This window comes from Siphateles boraxobius, unplaced genomic scaffold (genome assembly GCF_051911475.1).
Source record: "Siphateles boraxobius isolate OS27281-9 unplaced genomic scaffold, OSU_SipBor_1 42, whole genome shotgun sequence".
Lineage (NCBI taxonomy): Eukaryota > Metazoa > Chordata > Actinopteri > Cypriniformes > Leuciscidae > Siphateles > Siphateles boraxobius.
Window position 1 is genome coordinate 595,856 of NW_027509053.1, and position 21,764 is coordinate 617,619.

General features: G+C 43.7%; 1 pseudogene; it reads right to left on the minus strand.

Moving 5' to 3' along the window:
* The window catches only part of LOC143707656 (FGGY carbohydrate kinase domain-containing protein-like), a 55,667-nt pseudogene that overhangs the window by 24,846 nt on the left and 9,057 nt on the right, over positions 1-21,764 (minus strand).

Here is a 21,764-nt window from a genome sequence, read left to right on the forward strand (position 1 = left end):
GTACTGTACTGTACTGTACCGTAATGTACCGCTCCGTGGAAACGAGCCATTAGGTACCGGTTCCATATTGGTACCAGGTTTCGGTACACAACCCTTGTTTTCACTATGAAAATCTTCACACCCTGTTAGAAATATATTTTCTCCCTCAGCATAAATCTATAACATAAGAAGGATTCTTTGTTCAGCCTAAAACTGACACGTTTGCACATTCTTTTCTATGTATGTAAAGTTAAACATCTGGTATTCATTAATGAGGAAGGGAGCCCCCTCCCTTCTCCTTTCTCTTCCTTTTCTTTCTTTGTGTTTCTATGTTACACATTGAAGAGCTTCCTCTGAGCTCCAGGCTTGCAAGGAGATTCTAGCGCATACTGCCCATATAAAGAAGTTGTAATATAAAGTCTATATGATATGCCAATGATGTAATGTTTGGTTCTATTGGTTAGACTTATACTCCTCCCTGTAATACTTTGCCTATATAATGTATAATTTAGACATTATGAGCCGAGCGTTTTGTCTCCCTCCGGCGCTGGGGTTGTGAATTGTTTATTCATAATAAGAAAACAAGAATTTGGGCACTTCTCGTTTGGACCATTTCATTTCGATTCTAACACTTGGGGGCGTCGTCAGGGATTTCTCCAGACAGGTAAGAATTTTTTTTTTTTACAAAAGAGAAAGTTGATTCTTACTGTCTGCTGAGAAAACGTATTTGTAGTGCCGTGATTTTTACCATATTTGGTGAAATCAGCCTCGTGTTTTAATTAATGCGGGAAGAGCAGAAAAAAGGGAACTGATCTCTCTCTCTTTTTTGTTATTTGTCCTTGTATAAAACGATACAGGACGGTAGCCTCGTATTTTTAATAAAAAATGTGAGAAGAACAAGCAAAAGAGATTTGAGCTCCCTCTTTCGATGTTATTTGTCTTTGTTTAAAACGATACGGGACCGGTTATCCCCGTGTTTTCGATAAATGCGGGAAGAACGTAAGGAAAATTGATCACTTTCCTCTGTTTTTTGCAAGAAAAAAATAGATTTGCTACACAGATAATTTGTTTTCTTTTGCAAAGTCTATTTTAATTTCCCTTTGGTCTAGGGCTATGAATAAATAAATCACTATTTTTTTTCTTTTAACTTTCTCTTTTCTTTTCTTCTCTCTTATTTCTCTCTCTATTTGCCAATTTACTAACACAATTAATTTGAAATTGTATACTTTTCTTTGAGTTCTGTAAGGAACCTAGCTATATGAAATATTAATAATCAATAATAACTTGTTATGATTAATTTTGAATATTTGGGTCAGTTAATTGGATTAACTTGACATGGCTAAATTAATATTACAATCAATTAATCAGTTCGTCCAACGAACTCTTTTGATTATTCATTTATTCTAAGAAAAGGGTATCTTCCCTGGCCACAGAAGAATAATTATTTCTTAATATGTACAGCGTTTTGAGCATGTAGCAAGAAACCGAAACCATAAAGGGACTTCGTATTGCAAGCAAATCAGAACCAAATACATAAAGTGCATAAGTTTTATTAACTAAATCATAAACATGAATAAACTAAACACACACATATACAGAAATAGGTAAGTGATAGGATTAAATTGGCAACCGGAGAAAGGGTCTATGAGAAGAACCATCAGAATTTCATTTTCACATTTCATTGAATTGAATACTTGCATTTGTAGTGGGAACAATTCTTGAAGTTGTTGAAAATTTAAGTCGTTGATGGTTCCGGCAGTGTGAAGTGGAAGTTGGTTGAGAGTTCTCTTTCTCCAGGAACGCATGGCTGGTTTGGTCAGGGCCTGGGGCCCTGTTGAGGCCACGCTGAGCACCCAGGAGAAGTGAGGAAGTCGGAAGAGTGAGTGATTGGAGTCGTTGTTGGTTGGAGTCTTTGTTCCAAAACTCCTGAGATTGTCCTTGGTTCTTTGTGAGAGTCTTCTCTCTCCTGCCTGTGCCCATATCTGGTTGGATCGAGGCCTGCTGGGCCCTGGGGCCCCTGTGGAGGGGGAGGGGGTTCCCCAGGATCACCAGAACAGTGTTGTGGCTGGATGAAAGAACTAAGTGAGGGAGGTCACATGTGGGCTGTCTCTAATAAAGCCTGGAAAAGATCCTCCCCTAAGGGTTGAACTCGACCAATCAGAAAGGTGACATGTCTGAGAGGGAAAGTGGCTCTTAGTTGATTTACGGGTCTTTGTCCCTAGCGTGGTTATACCTTCATTAATGCTCAGATAGCTATAACACATCCACACTGCATTCTAGAAGAAGGTGATGAACATCAAAGTGTGAGTCATTAAATGAGGATTAATTAGGTAGGAGGCATGATACAGGTGAGGTTACATTGATCGTTAGTTGGTTGTATACCAGGATACATACCATAATATATACCTAATAGTACACGAGACAGTCAACCATTTACACTGTTTCTTTCACAGTTTTATGCATGTTCATTTATAGATCAGTTAGTCTATGATTAATGCAGCAAAGTCTGTTTTAAAGAGGGTTTCTGTTTCATAGTCTCTCTCTTGTGCATGTGGCCACATTCCTCGGAGGTCGTAAAATCTCCCCATCATGCCCTGTAACATGACACTGTTTCTGCCCCTTGTGTTCGTTCATTTGGGCTGTTAGTTTTGGAGTTTCATAAACCTTTGTATATAATGAATAATTAGTGTCTGATTGGTCCATACCCTACAGTTCCATTTGGCTATATTGCAATTTATTTAAGTTGCATGAAGGAGAAATTTTTGTGTGTGTACAATGGGGAATAAAATTAGTCCACCGTTAGAAAATGAATCTCCGAAAGATTTTATGATTAGAAATAATCAAGCATTTTTTACGGAGCCATATGTGTCAAATTTAGCTGGCTGGTCAACTGGCAAAACACAATTAGATGCGTTTCCTCGTGACAGCTCATTTAAAGACACATATATGCGTGAAGCAAAATACATGATTTTTGGAAATTGGGGCGATCCCGATTGGGATTATTCGTATATGAAACGTACCTATAAGATCTGGAAAGACATGCAATCTTATTGGAATCGTGGTCCAAAAGTGGATAACAACAAAAATCTTTCTCCCCCTCAAGCTGAACAGCCTGAGAAGGAGAAAGTTATTTCACATCCTGCTGAAGTCAGAGCGCCCCTCCCTCCCAGATATGAGAGCATTCAAACTTCTCCTGTCTCGGAACCTATAAAAAATAAATCCTACCCTGTTGATGAAAATTATTTACTATTTGTGAACACATTTTTGAATAACATGCACAACGAGACTGCACAAATGATTCGAATAACTATAACCAACATTAGTAACATTTCTGTTGATGAATTGGGTAGACGCTTGCGTGAACTGTCGTCTGCTGGGGCATTTGAAAACTCCAGAGGAAAAGTTCCCGCAATGTTCCAAGTAAATTTCACTGTCCAAAATCGCCCGCCACCCAATGTTAGGAATGACATAAAGTGTTTTTTTATGTCACACACAGCGGACACACACAGCGATTTTGCAGAAAAAAAGCTGAGAGATTTCAGCAAACTAATGAGAAACCGATGTTTAGGCGCTCTGATGGCCTCCCTTTCTTTCTCCCTCTGAAAGATAGAGACCTGTGTATCCGACTGAATGGGGAAAGGAATGACGGACATTAAATTCTATAGGAATAGATAATATTCCAGTGGTTTGTAATTTGACACCACCTTTATTTGTTACTTCTAATGATATACCATCATTGTTCAAAATGCATGATTTTTTGCAATTATACCTGATTCTTTATTCTGCTTGTTAGGTAGAGATTTAATGCATAAGTTGGGTGTTAAATTAGGATTTGACTCTGACTCTTTGCAACTCATGTTTCCAGCAGCCTTTTCTCTTACGACCGACACAGGAAGTGCTCTCTTCGAGGATGTATCTGCAACTGAGCTCGGACAGGAAGTAGCTGATGTAAACCCGAAATTGTGGGCGGCCCATAAGGATGACGTGGGACTTCTTGATATCCAACCTTATGTGGCCAATTTGACAATGAATAGGCCTGTTTTTTTTTTAAAAACAACATTCGCTTTCAAAGGAAAAAGAGGAGGGAATTCGACCCCTCATTGATCAGTTTCTGGCTCAAGGCATTCTGGTTCGCACTCATTCACCTTACAACACACCAATTAATCCAATCAAGAAAGCAAATGGTTCTTGGCGCTTAATGCAAGACTTGAGAAAAATTAATGATTTGATAAAACCACATGCTCCTATTGTGCCAGATGTACAAACTATTATTAATTCTATTCCTTTAGAACATGCATTTTATTCTGTCATTGATTTATGCTCCGCCTTCTTCAGCATTCCTGTTGACCAACAAACTCAGCCACTTTTTGGTTTCTGTTTTCAGAATTGCCAGTACATATGGACAAGACTCCCTCAAGGGTTCAGAGATTCTCCGGCTGTTTTCTCCGCTGTAGTGCACGCAAGGCTGAAGGATGTCAGACTCCCTCCTGACACCTGCCTGCTCCAATACGCTGATGGCATTCTCGTCACTGGTGCCTCTGCGGACATGTGTGCTGCTGCCACTACAATTGTCTGCAACGTTTTAGCAGAGGCTGGTTCCAAGGCATCTAAAGAGAAACTTCAGTGGGTGCAGAGGAAAGTCAATTACATCGGCAATGAACTGTCACAAGGCCAAGTTCGCCTGTCTGCGGACAGAGTCAAAGCCATCGCTTTGTTCAAGCACCCTTCAACACGGAAGCAAATGCAAAGCTTTCTGGGACTGGTCAATTACTGTCGATTATGGGTGCCAAATTGCTCCATGTATGACAAAATCCTGCGAGACGCTACGCTGGATGATAAAGAGGACATTACATGGACAAGTGAGATGGACCAAGCGTTAAGACATTTGAAATCCTCTCTGTTAAGGCCTCCCGCCCTCGGCCTTCCTTGCTACAAGCGAGATTTCCACCTGTACGTGCACGAAGGTGGGGGCACAGCCGCAGGAATCCTGGCCCAAGAGCATGGGGGCACTTTTGGTCCAGTAGCTTATTTGTCTAAAACTCTTGATTCAGTGGCTCGGGGACTCCCGGCCTGTTTACGTGCAGTGGCTGCTGCAGCGATCATGGTACAGGATGCTGAAAGGGTTGTTTTATCATATCCACTCACAGTTCACACATCACATCAGGTAGGAGCAATTATGCATAACATTTCTACTCAACACATGACTGCTCAACGTCGTTCAGGCTATGAGGCTATATTATTAGCAACTGCTAATTTAACGTTGAAAGTAACTTCTGTTATTCATGGTCCTACTGTACATCTGCACAGGTTGTTGACAGATGGTGAATTTGAGAGTGACGACCACGACTGCCTTACCAGAATCCAAACTTCGACTGCCTGCAGGCCAGATGTGTCGACATCTTTCCTGGAGGAGGGAGATAATTGGTATATAGACGGATCCTGTTTCAAGCCAAATGACAATTTATACTTGTGTGGATATGCTATTGTCAAATTACCTGATCGTGTAATTGAGGCATATTCATTGCCATATAAATCAGCTCAAGTAGCAGAATTAATTGCTCTAACAAGAGCTTGTCAGTTGGCAAAAGTTCAGTGCATCAATATATACATTGATTCCAAATGCGCGTACGCCGTTGTCCATGATTTTGCTAAATTGTGGGAAGAAAGAAATTTCAAAACCTCCGACGGAAAAACAATTTTGACCATCGAAACCATCGAAACTTGCTGTTATTAAAGTAGCTGGTCATAAAACAGGTTAATCGGATGAGGCTAAGGGAAACAGGTTTGCAGATGAAGTCGCGAAATGGGCTGCTAAAGAAGTAATACTTAGTCCATACGTAAATGAAAAGAGCAACGATGTACCTATGATGAATTTGTCGCTGATTAATGATTTGGACATTAAAGTACTGCAAGCTAACCCTACGCAAGTTGACTTGATTCATTGGGCTGCGAACGAAGTAAAACCAGATCAAGCTGGTATTGTGAGAGACAAGCAGGGTAGAATCGCTCTACCAGCATCCACCGTTGTAATGCTGTGCAGGCATTATCATGGTGTATCACACGTGTCAAAAGAAAAAGTGATACAAAATTTGAATCAATCATACTGCATAGCAAATGTTCGAAAGAATACTTTGTTGATATTGGATGCTTGCCTGGTGTGTGCACGAACAAACAGACACAAGGCAACCCGCATGAAGCTTTACCGCATCCTGAGGTTCCTTTTTAATATTTACAGATCAATTTTACACACATGCCTCCATGTGGAAATCACAAATATTTGCTCATGATTGTTGATCGATTTTCTAAGTGGCCTGAAACTTTTACGTGTGGTAAAGAAAACGCTCAGACGGTTGTAAAGGTTCTTGCAAAAGAAATTATACCGCGTTTCAGTATTCCAACCGTTATAGCGAGTGATAATAGAACTCCGTTTGCTTCAAAAGTCACACAATTGTTAGCCAAAGAGTTTAATATTAATTGGCACTTCCACATTCCCTATTCGCCGCAATTATAAGCTAACGTAGAACAGACAAATAAGACGATAAAAGAACGTCTCAATAATGCGTGTCTAGATACAGGCAGAAATTGGGTTGATTTGCTGCCTGCCGTATTGACGGAAATGAGAATGTCCCCATCAGCAACCACAAAAATTTCTCCATTTGAAATTCTGATGGGTAGACCTTTCCCGACCCCTTGGGTCAGAGGTCGCGCTGGCAATCTCTCCACAGGTGACACGGAGGTGATCATCTCGGATTACGTGGATTCCTTAGTTAGAACGTTAAAAGGCATAAATGGTGATGTTTCTCTCTCTCTCCCTCTTCCTTCAGAAAAGCCGACTCATCCTTTCGTTCCAGGACAACAGGTGCTGATAAGGTGTCTGAAGCCCACGTAACTCGGTGAGCCGAACTATTCAGGACCATCCACTGTTATCGCTGTGACGAGGACCGGTGTTCTGACTGACCACCAGCCGCAGTGGGTCCATGCTAGCCGGGTTAAGGCAGCTCCATCCCAGGGGAACGCACAAGCCTATGTGGAAGCACTGATCGAAAGGAGAACGAGGAAGAGAAGTAGACGAAGAACGAGATTGCTGATTGATATTAGCAATAATTATAACTGAATCTATTAAGATTCATCGTGCTATGAATACTTTTGAATTTTTTGTATATGCTTTGATGAAAAGAACTGTCAAATATTAATGATTTTGAAGGAAATGTTTGATTGAAGAATATTGCATGTATTATTGTACTAGAATGAATATGCTGAGAATGATGTGATATGATAATTCTATTATGTGATAATTATCTTATCAATGGGGCCATTGTTAGAAATATATTTTCTCCCTCAGCATAAATCTATAACATAAGAAGGATTCTTTGTTCAGCCGAAAACTGACACGTTTGCACATTCTTTTCTATGAATTTATACTAACTGGACTTATACTCCTCCCCGTAAGACTTTAATTTAGACATTATGAGCTGAGCGTTTTGTCTCCCTCCGGCGCTGGGGTTGTGAATTGTTTATTCATAATAAAAGACCAATAATTGGGGCACTTCTCGTTTGGACCATTTCATTTCGATTCTAACACACCCTTATAGGCACACCCACCTTGAGGGCAAGGCTTTCCTATGTACTAATGTAGCAAAACAGAGATATTAAAAGATCACATTCAATACACACCTTATTGATGATGCATACTGTGTACAGGCGAGCAGATGAAACGTTCCTCAAGTGTTGTCCCATATAAAACATCTCGGTTACTAACATAACCTCGGTTCCCTGAGATAACGGGAACGAGTATTGTGTCTTTGCTAGATGCTATGGGGGAAAATTCCTTTTTGTCCGATTTGTTGAAGCCTTTTATTCAATAATGCAGTATTACTGCACGGCCATAATAGTGCGGAGATGCACGCACGCTATTGGCTGGGCAGTGGGAACGGCACATGTCTATGGCGAAGTGGCACATCTGCGCGAGCCAATCAGGCTGCGTCCCGCCGAACCGAGCGCAGAGCCGGCCAAAGAGGGCGGGGCATCTGCCTATAGCACAGCTGTCTACGCAATACTCGTTCCCGTAATCTCAGGCCCACTTGCTTGACCGATGCTAAGGCTAGCAAGTGTGCGGTCTTGAGCGAAAGTGCCCTTAATTCGGCCGACTGTAGCGGCTCAAACGGGGGCCCCTTGAGGGCCCTGAAGACTGTAACAGGACTGATAGGTCTCAGGAAGGTGTTGTGAGGGGGCGAGGCAGGTTGAGCATCCTTGCCCACTTCTGGAAGCGAACAATCAAATTGCTTCTACCCAACATCTGGCCGGCCACAGGAGCATCTAACTTTGCTATGGCCGCCACATAGTCGGAGCGTGGAGGGGTACGACACGCGTTCAGCAGCACTTGTAGGAAGGAAAATAGGAGCGGTATATCACATGACGTAGGGTCTTGGCTCCATGCTGAGCACCATTTGGAGAAGACAGAACACTTAAGTACGTGGACGAGTCTCGTGGATGGGGCTCTGGTCTCAGATATAGTGTTTAGGACAACCTCGTGGATAGCCCACATGGATAGCCCATGGCATTGGCCATGGGGCTGCTGCTAGCAGCTGAATCATCTCGGGAAACCAAGGCTGGGTCCACCAAAGGGGGGCCACCAGACAGACTGTGCATCTCTCCTCTCTGATCCTGTTGATGACCTGAGGGAAGAGCACGACTGAGGGAAAAGCATAAAGGGGAAGACTGGGCTATTTGTGGGCCATGGAATATTGGGCAGTGAGAGTTGTCTTTGGAGGCGAAGAGGTCAACCTCTGCCCTGCCGAAGACACTCCAAATTGTTTGAACCTGGGGCTGGAGGGCCCATTCTCCCGGGGACACATTGAATCAGGGAGCAGACATGCTGTCGCGAGACAATCTGCCAGACACGTGCATCGCTCTCAGCAAGCGCAGGCTGTGTTGTGCCCAAAAGAGCAGACGTCTGGCTACCCTGTACAGAGGCTTCTACCTGAGTCCAACCCTGGTGGTTTATGTAGGATACTATCGCCATGTTGTCGGACCGGATTAAGACGCGATGTCCATTTAGGTCTGGTAGGTAGGTTTTGAGGGCGTGCGCCGAACGATCAGGCTCTTGGTCGCCGGAGAGTGCCGAAGCTTCACTCATGTGGAATAAATGAAGGGCAGTTGATCATTACTGAAGTAGAAAAATTTCTGAAATCCCATGGCAAAATGAGCAGCTGTATAGGCAGAAGCCCCGCCTCTTTGGCGGGCTCTGCGCACGGTTCGGCGGGACACCCCCCCCCCCAGCCCCGGATGGGCTCGCGCAGACATGCCAGTTGGCCATAGGTTTGTGCAGTTCCCACTTGCCTAGCCAAAAGCATGCGTGCATCTCCGCACTATTATGGCTGTGCAGTAGCACTGCGTTATTGAAAAAAGGCTTCAATAAATCATTTAAGTTTTCAAAACTAAGTTTTCCCCCATAGCGTCTAGCAAAGACGCAATACGAGTAAACGTTTAGGAAGGAAACCAATATAGAGGAAATTCTTAAACATTTAGTATTGTGTTAACATTCTGTGCTCATCTGCATCATCAATAAGCTGTACACTAAATTACACTTTTAATGTCACTGTTTTAGTATGTTAAGGGGCTTGAAGTGTTTTGAGTGTGTTTTTCCATTCCACTGCGCTACATCTTGCATTTTTAACCACAAAAATGTGTTCTGTGTGAATGGTCTCTTAGACTGGTTTGTTTTGCAATTATGCTTTCAGTATTGAATAAAATCTAAATGTATTTTGTCCAGTGCATTCTGGGATTTCCTTCCATATTAAAGATAGATGTGATTGACTCACCAGTCGTCCCGTGGCGCTCTGACCTCCCCCATTAAGCCACAGTCCCGGCAGCATGGCGGACAGATATGGGCCCCAGACCCCAGGGACGAACAGCGGCTGTGTGCTCACCTGAGAGATACAGACACACGCTGACATCAACAGTCACATGCTTTGAACACAAACAAGTACAGGAACTGAAGCTCACAGCCATGTGACATGAGGACGTCCCACATATGACAGCCAAACGGGACGTGACTGGTTGCTCTTCACAGGGCAGCTGGTGTCCCCTCACATCGGCCCCGATGACCTCTACAACAAGACAATAAAATTACAGAAAATATAACTGACACTGCTACATAAATTTAAACTCACAGATCTTACGATAATTACCCAGCTAATTAATCACAGTACAGTAACACAATTGTTTTTGCATTGCAATATGCAAATGAGTCACTATCTAATTAAATATGCACTCATATGCATATATTTCCTGTCCAGAAACCAGATTCATCATTTTTATTTGATTTTGTTGACATATTACTGTTTTTTTCCAGCAGGGATTTTGGATTTTTCTTTTTATCACTCTATAAATCAGAAAAGACTGTCAACAGACAGAAACAAATACATTTTCATCATGTTTTTAGCAGTTGTATAAAAATGTTGCATAAATGTGGTGAATGATATATGAACAAACTTTCATATAGATATAGATTTCATATAAACTAAAATTTTGGCGTGTGTGAAGCTGCTGAATTGGAGATTTCGGACTCAAGTTCACCGTCTTTAAGGATTAAAATTTACAGACACTAATAGATAAAGTGAAATAAAATAAGCACTTGTTTTCTTTCCACTAGTTTGAAAGAAGACAAGCTATGGAAGCAGTTAGAGCTCAAAACTGACAAGTGGATGAAAAAACCCTGGTTTTGCCTGTAAAATCTTGCACTAGTTTACATGTTTATGTATATATCATCTGAAGGTTTAGATTAAGCAGGTCAGGACAGTTATTACAGGAACACTGTGATGAAACCAAGAAGAGGCTGACTAAACATCAATGCCATATTAGGAGCACACAAACACTGCAATGCTCCTCCTGTGTCAACAGGATTTAAAAAGCCCCAATTATGCTTTTTAGTGTATTTCCTTTAATGTAGTGTGTAATAAATATGTTTGCGAATGTGAAAGATCTGCAGTTCTCTTACAAGAGGTTCTCTCGTATTGCGTAAGCTAGCTTACGCTACGGGGAAAGTCATCTTTGCTCGAGATATTGAAGCCAAAAATTATCCTTAATTTTGTATTTATTGTCAACGTAGTGCAGCAGCCAGCAGACTTAGAGCAGGCCATCTTGCGTGCTCATTGGCTGCCCTGCGGCAACTGCTGCAGCCTACCACTGAGCCTCGCGCGTGACGTCACGTCCAATGAGGGCGCTTTGCGCCCTTGTGCGTCATAGCCCGCCAAAATGGGGGTGGCTTAGCGTATAAAAGCCAGGCTCGTTTGCTGCGTCACTGATTTCATCATCTTCAGCGAAGCTCTCCGCATCGCGGAGTCAGTCAGAGATAGAACTGTTATCTCACAGAGCTGTGCTTCTCAGCCATCTGGAAAGCTTGGGTCTCATGGTCAACTGGACCAAGAGGTCATTACTGCCCACTAGTCAGTCAGGTTTCCTTCCTAGGAATAGAACTGGACTCTGTGGCTATGACGGCCCGCTTATCGACACAGCACGCCCGCCGTGTTCGACAGCTAGCCGCGTCTTTCCAGGAGGGCAGCATTACACCTCTGAAGACATTCCAGAAGATGCTAGGCTGTATGGCATCAGCTGCGGCTGTGCTTCAGCTGGGCCTCCTGCGCATCCGCCCGCTAAAACGCTGGCTGAACACCCAAGTGATAGTTCATACAGGACCACCATGTACTGGTCCGCTCGGACAACATGTCTGTGGTGTCCTACATAAACCGTCAGGGCGGCGTCAGATCCAGAAACCACTGCAATCTGACGGAACGCCTTCTTATATGGTCTCAGGGCCGCCTGCGCTCGCTGAGAGCCACGCATGTGCCAAGCCACTTGAACGACGATCCAGACAAACTGTCCAGGAACTACGTTCCCCAAGGGGAATGGTCCCTGCATCCCCAAACAGTCCAGTTACTGTGGCGCCTCTTCGACAAAGCGAAAGTCGACCTGTTTGGGTCAAAAGACAACACTCATTGCCCGCTGTTCTTTTCAAAGAACGAGGATGCGTTGGCCTAAATCTGGCCCAGCCTCCCACTTTATGCTTTCCCTCCGGTCTCTCTGTTACCACAGGTAATCAAGAGAATCAGGGAAACGCGCCACTCGGTGCTCCTTATAGCCCAGAATCAAACCTGGTTCCCGGAGCTTATGCGGCTGCCCCAAACAGCCCGTTGGCCGATTCCGGTGAGGAGAGATCTCCTCTCTCAAGCCCGCGGCTCAATCTGGCATCCCCATCCAGAGCGCTGGTCTCTGCACGTATGGTTAATCAACGGATACCCGTTGTACTGCCAGAAGGAGTGATGAACACGATTACGCAAGCCAGAGCTCCCTCTACGAGGCGACTTTACGCGTCTAAATGGTCGTGTTCTCCAAATGGTGTGCTGATAGAGATCTAGACCCACGAATGTGTGGGGTCACGGGGTTGCTTAGCTTCCTTCAAGAGAAGTTGGATAAGGGCAGGTCCCCACCCACGCTTAAAGTCTATGTGGCGGCCGTCGCAGCGTTCACTGAGTCGACGCGTGGCCAGTCAATAGGAAGGAACGAGCTCGTCATTCGCTTCCTTATAGGAGCTAGACGGATGAATCCCCCGCGACCCTCGTCGGTTCCCATGTGGGATCTTTCACTGGTCCTAGAGGCCCTGAAAGCTTTCCCCTTAGAACCATTAAACTCCGTGGACCTAAAGTACCTCTCGCTCAAACCCGTTTTTCTGACAGCTCTGTCATCAGTTAAACGTGTGGGGGATTTACACGCGCTATCTGTTAGCGCAGCGTGTCTTGAGTTCAGGTCAAATGACTCTAAAGTCATCCTCAAGCCAAGACATGGTTATGTCCTTAAAGTGTTGGGCACCGCCTTCAGAGCGCAGGTCATTTCTCTTTCGGCTCTGCCAGCATCCGATAGTGAGGGTGATGTGGATCTCCTCTGCCCCGTCAGGGCACTGAGGGTTTACATTACGCGCTCCGCCTCTTTCAGGCGTTCGGAACAACTCTTTGTCTCGTTCGGTGGGCGCACCAGGGGTCTCGCCGCCGCTAAACAGAGCCTGTCCAGATGGATAGTGGAAGCTATCACATCTGCTTATAAGTCTAAAGGTCTGCAATGCCCCTTGGGCATCAGGGCGCATTCCACCAGAGGCGTGGCCTCGTCGTGGGCTTGGTCCAGCGGAATTTCCATTCATGACATTTGTGAGGCGGCAGGCTGGGCCTCTCCCTCCACATTTGTTAGGTTTTATAACCTGGAAGTTCCCGCCTTGCAGGCTAAACTTCTGTCAGTGTGAGCAGTGTGTTTGTCCTGCCCAGATGATCATGCGCAGACTTCTCTCACGCGACGTTCGCCTTCCTGGTTGAGCTGCACTATATAGTGAATAGTTATATGGACCGGCGACGACGCTCTGTATACCCTGTATGTGCTTATAACATGTGCTGGCCCGCATTGCTGGCCACCTGTTTCCCACTTATCTATGTTCCCCGGGAATCCCTGGGACTCATGAAGTGGAGGCTGGGCGCACGGCCTTGACAATGGGTTCCCGTAGTGTAAGCTAGCTTACGCAATACGAGAGAACTTCTCGTAAGAGAACGATACTCGGTTACTAACGTAACCTCGGTTCTCTCTAGAAGAGGGAACGAGTATTGCGTAACCTGACTGTGCAGGCGCCACAAGCGTTTTTCGCTTCAGCTGCTGAAACCAGGACACAGCCAACGAGCCTGGCTTTTATACGCTAAGCCACCCCCATTTTGGCGGGCTATGACACGTAAGGGCGCGAAGCGCCCTCATTGGACGTGACGTCACACGCGAGGTTCAGTGGTAGGCTGCAGCAGTTGCCGCAGGGCAGCCAATGAGCACACAAGATGGCCTGCTCTAAGTCTGCTGGCTGCTGTACTGCGTTGACAATAAATACAATATTAAGGATAATTTTTGGCTTCAATATCTCGAGCAAAGATGACTTTAGCTTAGCTTACGCTAGCTTACGCAATACTCGTTCCCTCTTCTAGAGAGAACCGAGGTAACGTTAGTAACCGAGTATCGTTTCAATGATCAAAGTTCCGATAAATAGATTTTTTGTCTCCAAAAAGAAAGCGATTCTGAACTGAAATGAGTCAACCTGTAATTCCAGTCTCACTTCCTGATATGGTAAAACCCACGGTATTGTTAATGTTCGCATCCCAGTGTATATCAAGAGCTGAGATTCAGATATGATAATGAGGGTTTGGTTTCAGACCAATCACAGCAGACTGGGCCATCTGACCAATCAGAGCAGAGCAGCTCTCAGAGAGGCGGGGTTTCGAGAGACTGAATCCTTGATCGAAGCATTTCAGACACAGAGAGAAAAAAGCTGATGCTGCAGTGGATATTATGAGGAAATTAAAGTGTTCCTGCTTGTTCTTGTTGTTTACAGTAGAGGTCGACCGATAGTGGATTTTACAGATACAGATATTTAGGTTTGACCGTACATGCCGATAACCGATTATTCAACCAATATTTTTTTAAATGGATACTGGATTAAAAACAAACATAACACTCCAGTAAAACAGTGCTGAACTGAAATGTGCTAAATTAAATAAATATATAAATATGAATATATTAAAATGAGAAGTTCTACATAACTAACTATACAGAAATAAATTTAGACATTAAAATATTGCAGATATGTGTTTCTTTAGCTATTACCTAGAAACATAGCCTATATAAATTTCATAGGTAACACTTTGGAAGTCCCATTTGTTAACAAGGATGTATTAGCTAGCTTTCATGAACTATATGCATTATGCAATATATGTTTTACTGCATGTATTAATATTTGAGCAATACAATTGTACCTTGATCATTCATATTAGTTCATAGTACATTAACTAAGGTAATAACAGATAAAATAAAAATTAAAACTCAATTTAAAATGTATTAGTAAATGTTGAAATTAACAAACTAACAATGAATAATACTTATACAACATTTATTAACATAAGTTAATGCTAAAAAATGTAATCTTATTGTAAAGTGTTACCATTTCATATAAATCCAAAGAGTCATGCTTAAAGATGGCCATATTTTAAATATCTGCAAAGGCCAGAGCATTAAAATTACATAAATGTAGACCTATATTACATGTATAGTCTCTTTGCTTCTATTTTAGAACACATGATGATTGTTTAATCAAAATAACAATATGTGTTGTAGTGATAAAAATATAAAGACCTGATCTATTTAGGAGTGAAGCGGGTTGTCGAAGGTCACACACTCAAACAGAAGTGGAGTGACACCGTATTTAACGCAGTGTAAATGCATTCATTATGGCCTTGGTTACACTGTCAGTGAAATGAGACCAAATTCAGATTTTTTGCTCATATGTGACACAGATCGGATGTGTTATATGACTGTGTAAACAGGGAAAAAACGCATGCATTCGGATATTTCGAGATCTGTTTCAGGCCTCGTTCATATGTGGAAATAAATCAGATATAAATCATATATGTGCCAATGCGACTGTCATGTAAAAGGCAGGATTTTCTGAGGCATTACGTCTCCGCGGTTTAATGATGAGAGACAACCCCGACACGCATCTGCGAAGGGACGGATGGTGTCGTCATAGGAGAGGAATGTGGACACACGATGACACAACATATCAAAAGTTGGCTAGCTCATCCTAACATTTCGGACCCACTGCTTCTCGTTAAAGCCCGCCACAATCTCATGAAAGTGCATATCTATACCACTAATTTTATTTCTCGTGCCATTTACACCAAAAATAGTTTTTGAGTGCATATGATATAAATGAATGAGGCATTTATATAGCGCTTCCAAACAATGGTAATTTCAATAATATGTTCTTTATGGTGTGTAATACGCACGCACTCCACACCCCTAATCCTACCCAAGGGGTTTACAGTGCGTATTATGCACGCAAAACTATTTTTGGCGTATAAATGGCGCGAGAAATAAAATTAGTTACGCACTTTCATGAGATCGTGTTGTATGTTCCCAGCAGTCCCGAGATCTCTCGCACACAATAACTGAAGCACATGCGCTGCTGCGATGATGGCCCTTTTCGTCGTCCTCCGCCTCACAATCATGCTGATGTTTGGCGAACTTCGCATATATCGCAGAGCTAGCATCAAGCATATTTCGCATTCGTCCATCTGTGCAAGAACCAACTTTAAGCATGCGCGATGTTTCAGATAGTATGTCAAATCGGAAATGGGTCACAATTGAAAAAGACGTGTAAACGGACAGTCAAATAAATTGGATATAGGCAACAAATCAGAATTGGGCATCAAGACCTGCAGTGTAAACGAGGCCATGACACAGTTTTCTCTTCATTTCAAAGAGCCGTGGATGAGCGAGCGCTGCATTAGCACTCAGCTGGTGTGGCGTATCATACCTAACCCTCCTGCGTGTGCGTCTATGAGTGAAGCGGCCACAGCCGTTCCCGGTCTCAGGCCCAGATCTGCAGCCGCCTCTGCGGTCAGTCATCGTCCTACAGGAGTCCCAGGAATACAAGTCTGCTCACCTGCACACACACACACACACACACACACACACACACTATCAGTCAACACGACCGGCTGAACACAGACAGACACCTGAGCTTTACTCTCTCCCACCGATTTTACAGTAGCTGTTTTCCATCAGGTCCTCCAAGCCGATGGCGCTCCAGAAGGTGTCGTCCCAGCCTTCAGACGGAGAATACGTCCACTTACAGACAAGAGTACAGAGAGACCTGCATCAGGAGAGCAAGACATGCTGTGTGGATCACTGCTTGAGCACCTGGCCCTTTGCCCCTTGGTGCCCAAAGAGCCCTTTTGTCAAGGCAAAATTTCCTATCCTTTTTTTGTAATTAAAGGCCCTTTTGTGGATGCCTGCCCAATCTAACTATTAGTAAAATTAATGAATAATTTAGCCGTAAATAAAATGACCCACATGATGACCTTTCACCTGACGAACTCACCCGAATGACACGCCGCACGCGCATTTTTTAATATCGCGCGCACTACCAGAGGATATCTTCAACACCTCGGCTGCTGGTGTATCATTCTCAGCAAAGTGATTTTGAGGTTTGTTTACTTATTATTGTTATTATTTTACAAGAACGACGTGAAGAGATGTTGTTTATATTGCTGTGTGTAGCCTGCATAAGTAACGTTAGCTTGCTGTTTGAGGGAGAAAAGTTTTAAGAGTGTCGAGGGGCCTGGTCTTTTTATGTCATTTGACTAAAAACTATTCATACTTTGAACTACTATTATTATTATTACAGTATTTATTTAAAAAATGTCGAGAACCTTAAAAATAATTATCACATTACTAGTAAGGCTTACCATATTTATATTTAAGGCTTTTCTTATTTTTTTCTACCTGCAGGTCTTGGTGTGCAGCAGCTTCTGTGAGCATCTCCCTCACAGCAAAGGCAGCAAACTCACTTAAGGACTTCAGTAAGAATTTACCAGAACAGGCATATCTATATATTTATATCGCTGTGGGCCTCTAGTCAGTCAACGTAGTGTGATTGCTTAGATCTACGTCACACATAGGCTCACTATTGGCCGACGCTGGTCATGTGGGTGATGCGTGTGACATACAACAACAGAAGCATACGCTGTTACACTAGTTAACTGACTCGAGGCCCACAGAGAAGGAAATTAATAGTTGAAATAAAGTTGTTATTTTTGTTTGTTTTTGCGCACTAAAAGTATTCTCATCGTTTGATAAACTTAAGATTGAGCCACTGTATTCACTTGGACTATTTTAACGATGTCTTTAATAACTTTTCGGGGAACAAGTTTCAATCCCTTAGAAGCCTATGGAGGAGTGATCCAGCTCTCAGATTTCATCAAAAATATCTTAATTCGTGTTCTGAAAATGAACGAATGTCTTACGGGGTTGGAACGAGGGAGAGTAAATCCTGACAGAATTTACATTTTTGGGTGAACTATCCCTTTAAACAAGTTTTAGTGTTTTCTTCTTCCCTCATATTTGAAATATATAAAATATTTGTGACATAACTGTATATTTGTTTGTGTTCTTTGTGCAAAAAAGCTAAGTGAACCTCAAGGAACATATTAAAATCTTTTGTAAAAATCTGCTTTAAAGATTTGACTTGGCTAAAGTGGTTGAAGTGATGGATCTGATTTAAAGAAGTAATTTCATATACATTACTGTAGTCAATTACATATATTGAGCTGCATCAGCAGTTTTGTAGATCTACAACCCTAAAGTTGTTTTTATCACAGAATGAATGTCGTCTATGAAACAGTTGTGCGGATCCTGCATCTCACCTGCATAAGGACCCTGTAGCTTTCCAGGATAGAAAGTCTGGAAGGTCAAAGAAATGTGCCGCGTCTTTCCAACAGGTTTCCTGCAGATTCTAACCGCAAAAGAAGAAACAAGCGTCTGAAACACAAGTGTTTATAGTTCTCTCGCTCTTCCTCAGGATCCCAGCGCTCCTCACCTCTTTGAGCCACAGTAGTTTGGGCGGCTGCATTTCGGGCGACATCACCCCGCCGACCCCCTGAAGCACTCTGTGTTTGGTGTGTGTGATCCGAGCGGCTTGTTCTGCGGCCCGGTGGTCCATCCACATCACCACGTTCCTCTCTCGGACGCCTGCAAGTAACACTGGGTCAGAGCGCTGGCTCACGCTCTCCGCACGAGTGATGAACACGCCTCACCTGTGTGATTGACAGCCACGGGCTGGAAGTGCCGATCCAGAGCCACCAGTGAACAGGTGGCATCAAACCCGAGCCCTCGAACACACGTCACGTCAATGTCCTGAGTCACTCCCTGAAAATAAACGCAAACAGCCGTTTGACCAACACAACTCCAACAGAGTCCTAGACAATGATGATGCACAGTTTATGTGCCTGCGGGACAGATGGTCGACCCACCTTCACGGCCCGGCAGCACTTGCTCCAGATATCAGCTGACGACTGCTCATAATGCTCCGCACGCGGCTCCCAGATGACAACGGGCTCCTCTGCTGTGTGCTTGACCTGACCGTCTGGAGTGACCAGAGCCGCTCGAAACACTGGCAGTGCCCACATCCACCGCCACATAATACCTGCTCATCTCACTGGACACCTGCGGAAACACACACACACACACGTGTGCTAAGCACCCTCAAACACAAGCAAGAGCACCCTCAGTTGATACTGTAATAATACATTGTATTTGGATAACAGATTTTGGCCCGAACCCAGAGTAATCCCAGGTTTGGGATAGGACAACTAAGTGAGGAGATGGGGTGGTGGATGGACGCTGGAAAACTGTCATATAACAGCGGTAAAATCTACTGTATGTATACCTCCTTATGTTAATTGAGTTGCCTGGATGACTCCCATGACAATTACTAGGTTAATTATCTGAAAGTGCTTCTCCCGAACTCTGTTAATAAAACATCATTTCACGAGTTCACACTTACATATAGGGGTGTGACAGTTATTATATAACCGTGAGACCGACGGTTATAGTTAAACACCGTCATTAGAGCTCTATAACCGCCAAAACCGTGTTATTTAAATTATTTTTACAAACATGTTTTGTTTGCAATGTAATGTTTGTAATTCAGAATGTTTAAATACTAATATCAGCTTACGAGGGAAACGGAGGCGGAGTTAAGTGATGCTTGGCCGGAGACTGCTGCAGGAGATGATTCGAGAGAGGTCTGTGCCACTTTACCGATCAGAGCGCGCGCTGACACGGAGTAAAGCCTTGTTTATACTCGACGCGTCCGCACAAGCGCGAAGATGCGCGCGGCAAAAATGACGCGACGGGTGTGCAAGACCGGTAAAGCCTTGTTTATACTCGACGCGTCCGCACGAGCGTGAGTCTCGGCTGACTGCGTGCGCACCTCTCCAAACAGACGAGGCGTTTATACTTGACGCGCTCGCCGTTGTGCTATTCTGTGAAACGACAGGTGGTGACTTGGAGTAATTCTCCTCTAAACCACCAGGAATCAGCAGTGAAGAAGTAGCTTGCCGGTTATTAATTGCTGAAATTCATATGAAAAGAGTAATAAATGCAGTAGGTTTATTGTACTTTCACTGCAGGTAAACTAGTTAAACAACTGAAGCCTTATTGAAGAGTGTTTAAACCTTAATTTCATCAGCAGGGCTTACTTCTGCTATTGTAGGCTTATTTTGTAAATGTAAGCAGTTACTTTAGACAAGTGCAAACTGGGTGCTTAATGCAAATGTGTTCCTATTCACAAAATGCAAATGTCTCTGTGTATAGAAGGATCATAAACATGCTGGTACAGACGTACCAGTTCGGCCAGATTCGGCTCAAAGTCGTTCATCTTCGGATGCGGCGCCGAGCAAGATTTTACAAAAAGTGCCGTGCACACCGCCAGGCGAAATGGGGTCTTGCGCACCCAAACGCACACGACCGCCCACACCGCAATAACGTCATTTTTGCCGCGCGCACCTTCGCGCTCTAGCGGACGCGTCGGGTATAAACAAGGCTTTATGTGTTTGGTTATTACTTCGCTCGACCCGGAAGGGGTCGCGCTGCATCCGACGGGAGCCTGCAGCTCACAACATCGGAAGAGCGATAATTATAGGGTAAAGAAACAACCAACCAAATTAAAAAGTCATTTTTTTATTCCATTTCCACCTATCATAGTCCTCAAGTATCTCTGGTTATTTTAACGTCTATTTTTAATCAGTAATTATGTTCAGGATAGGGTACACATTTTCTAAGAGCTATTTCCTTGTTGTGGATTAAAGTCCTTGTCTCTTCACACGTGTGTTTGTGTGTGTGTGTGTGTGTGTGTGTGTGTGTGTGTGTGTGTGTGTGTGTGTGTGTGTGTGTGTGTGTGTGTGTGTGTGTGTGTGTGTGTGTGTGTGTATTTATGTATTATGCACATTTTATTATTGTTCTTCTGTCTTTTACAACTGTTTTAACTATTGTTCTAGTGTAGCGATGTTTCAGACAGTTGTAATTGTATAACTGGAGTGACAAACAACTTGAATGTGAGGCTACATGGTAAATTCAAACTATCCAAGCATGACTTAGGCCCCATCCACACTACTACGTTTTAGTTTAGAAACGGAGACCTTTTGCTACGTTTGCACCTCCCGTCCACACTAAAACGGCAAAAATGAAGACCTAAAACGGAGAAGTTTAGAAACGCTGCCGACCCCGTTTTGCGTTTTGAATCTCCGGAGGGCGTTTTAGTGAAGACGGGTCAAAACGGAGGACTTTAGAAACGATGACGCAGAGGCTCACGCTCGGCTCTCTGATTGGATGTCATACAACGGAATAAAACGCACAACAACAGCCTGGACTACCAGTTACGTTAGAGCAAGTAAATTCTGCATTTCACAATGCTATAACTGCCTACATGCACCGGAGGCAAGCTATTATTCCAGCGACCTGTGACAGTTCCCGTGTGCAGCGGCGGTATCGACCATACATGGAGCGTCGGTCATGGGTTAAGCCGGGACGAACCAGCACATGGTGGGATAATTTTATCAATGAAGTTGTGGTTCCTGAGGAATGGTGCGAAAACTCTTGAATGTCCAGATCGGCACTTAACAACCTCAGAGAAATCTGAGGAATAATCAATCCGTTTCCTGTTTACACCGGCACGCGCATGCCCAGTGTAGGTGAATGGTCACGTGATCCGCGTTTTCAGTCGTTTTAATGTGGAAGGAGATCAGTTCTAATACGCAGCTCAAACGCTGGTGTGGACGGAGATCGTCTTCGTTTTAATTCTCCGTTTCTAAACTAAAACGCAGTAGTGTGGATGGGGCCTTAGCCTACCAACCTGTGCAGGAGGAGCT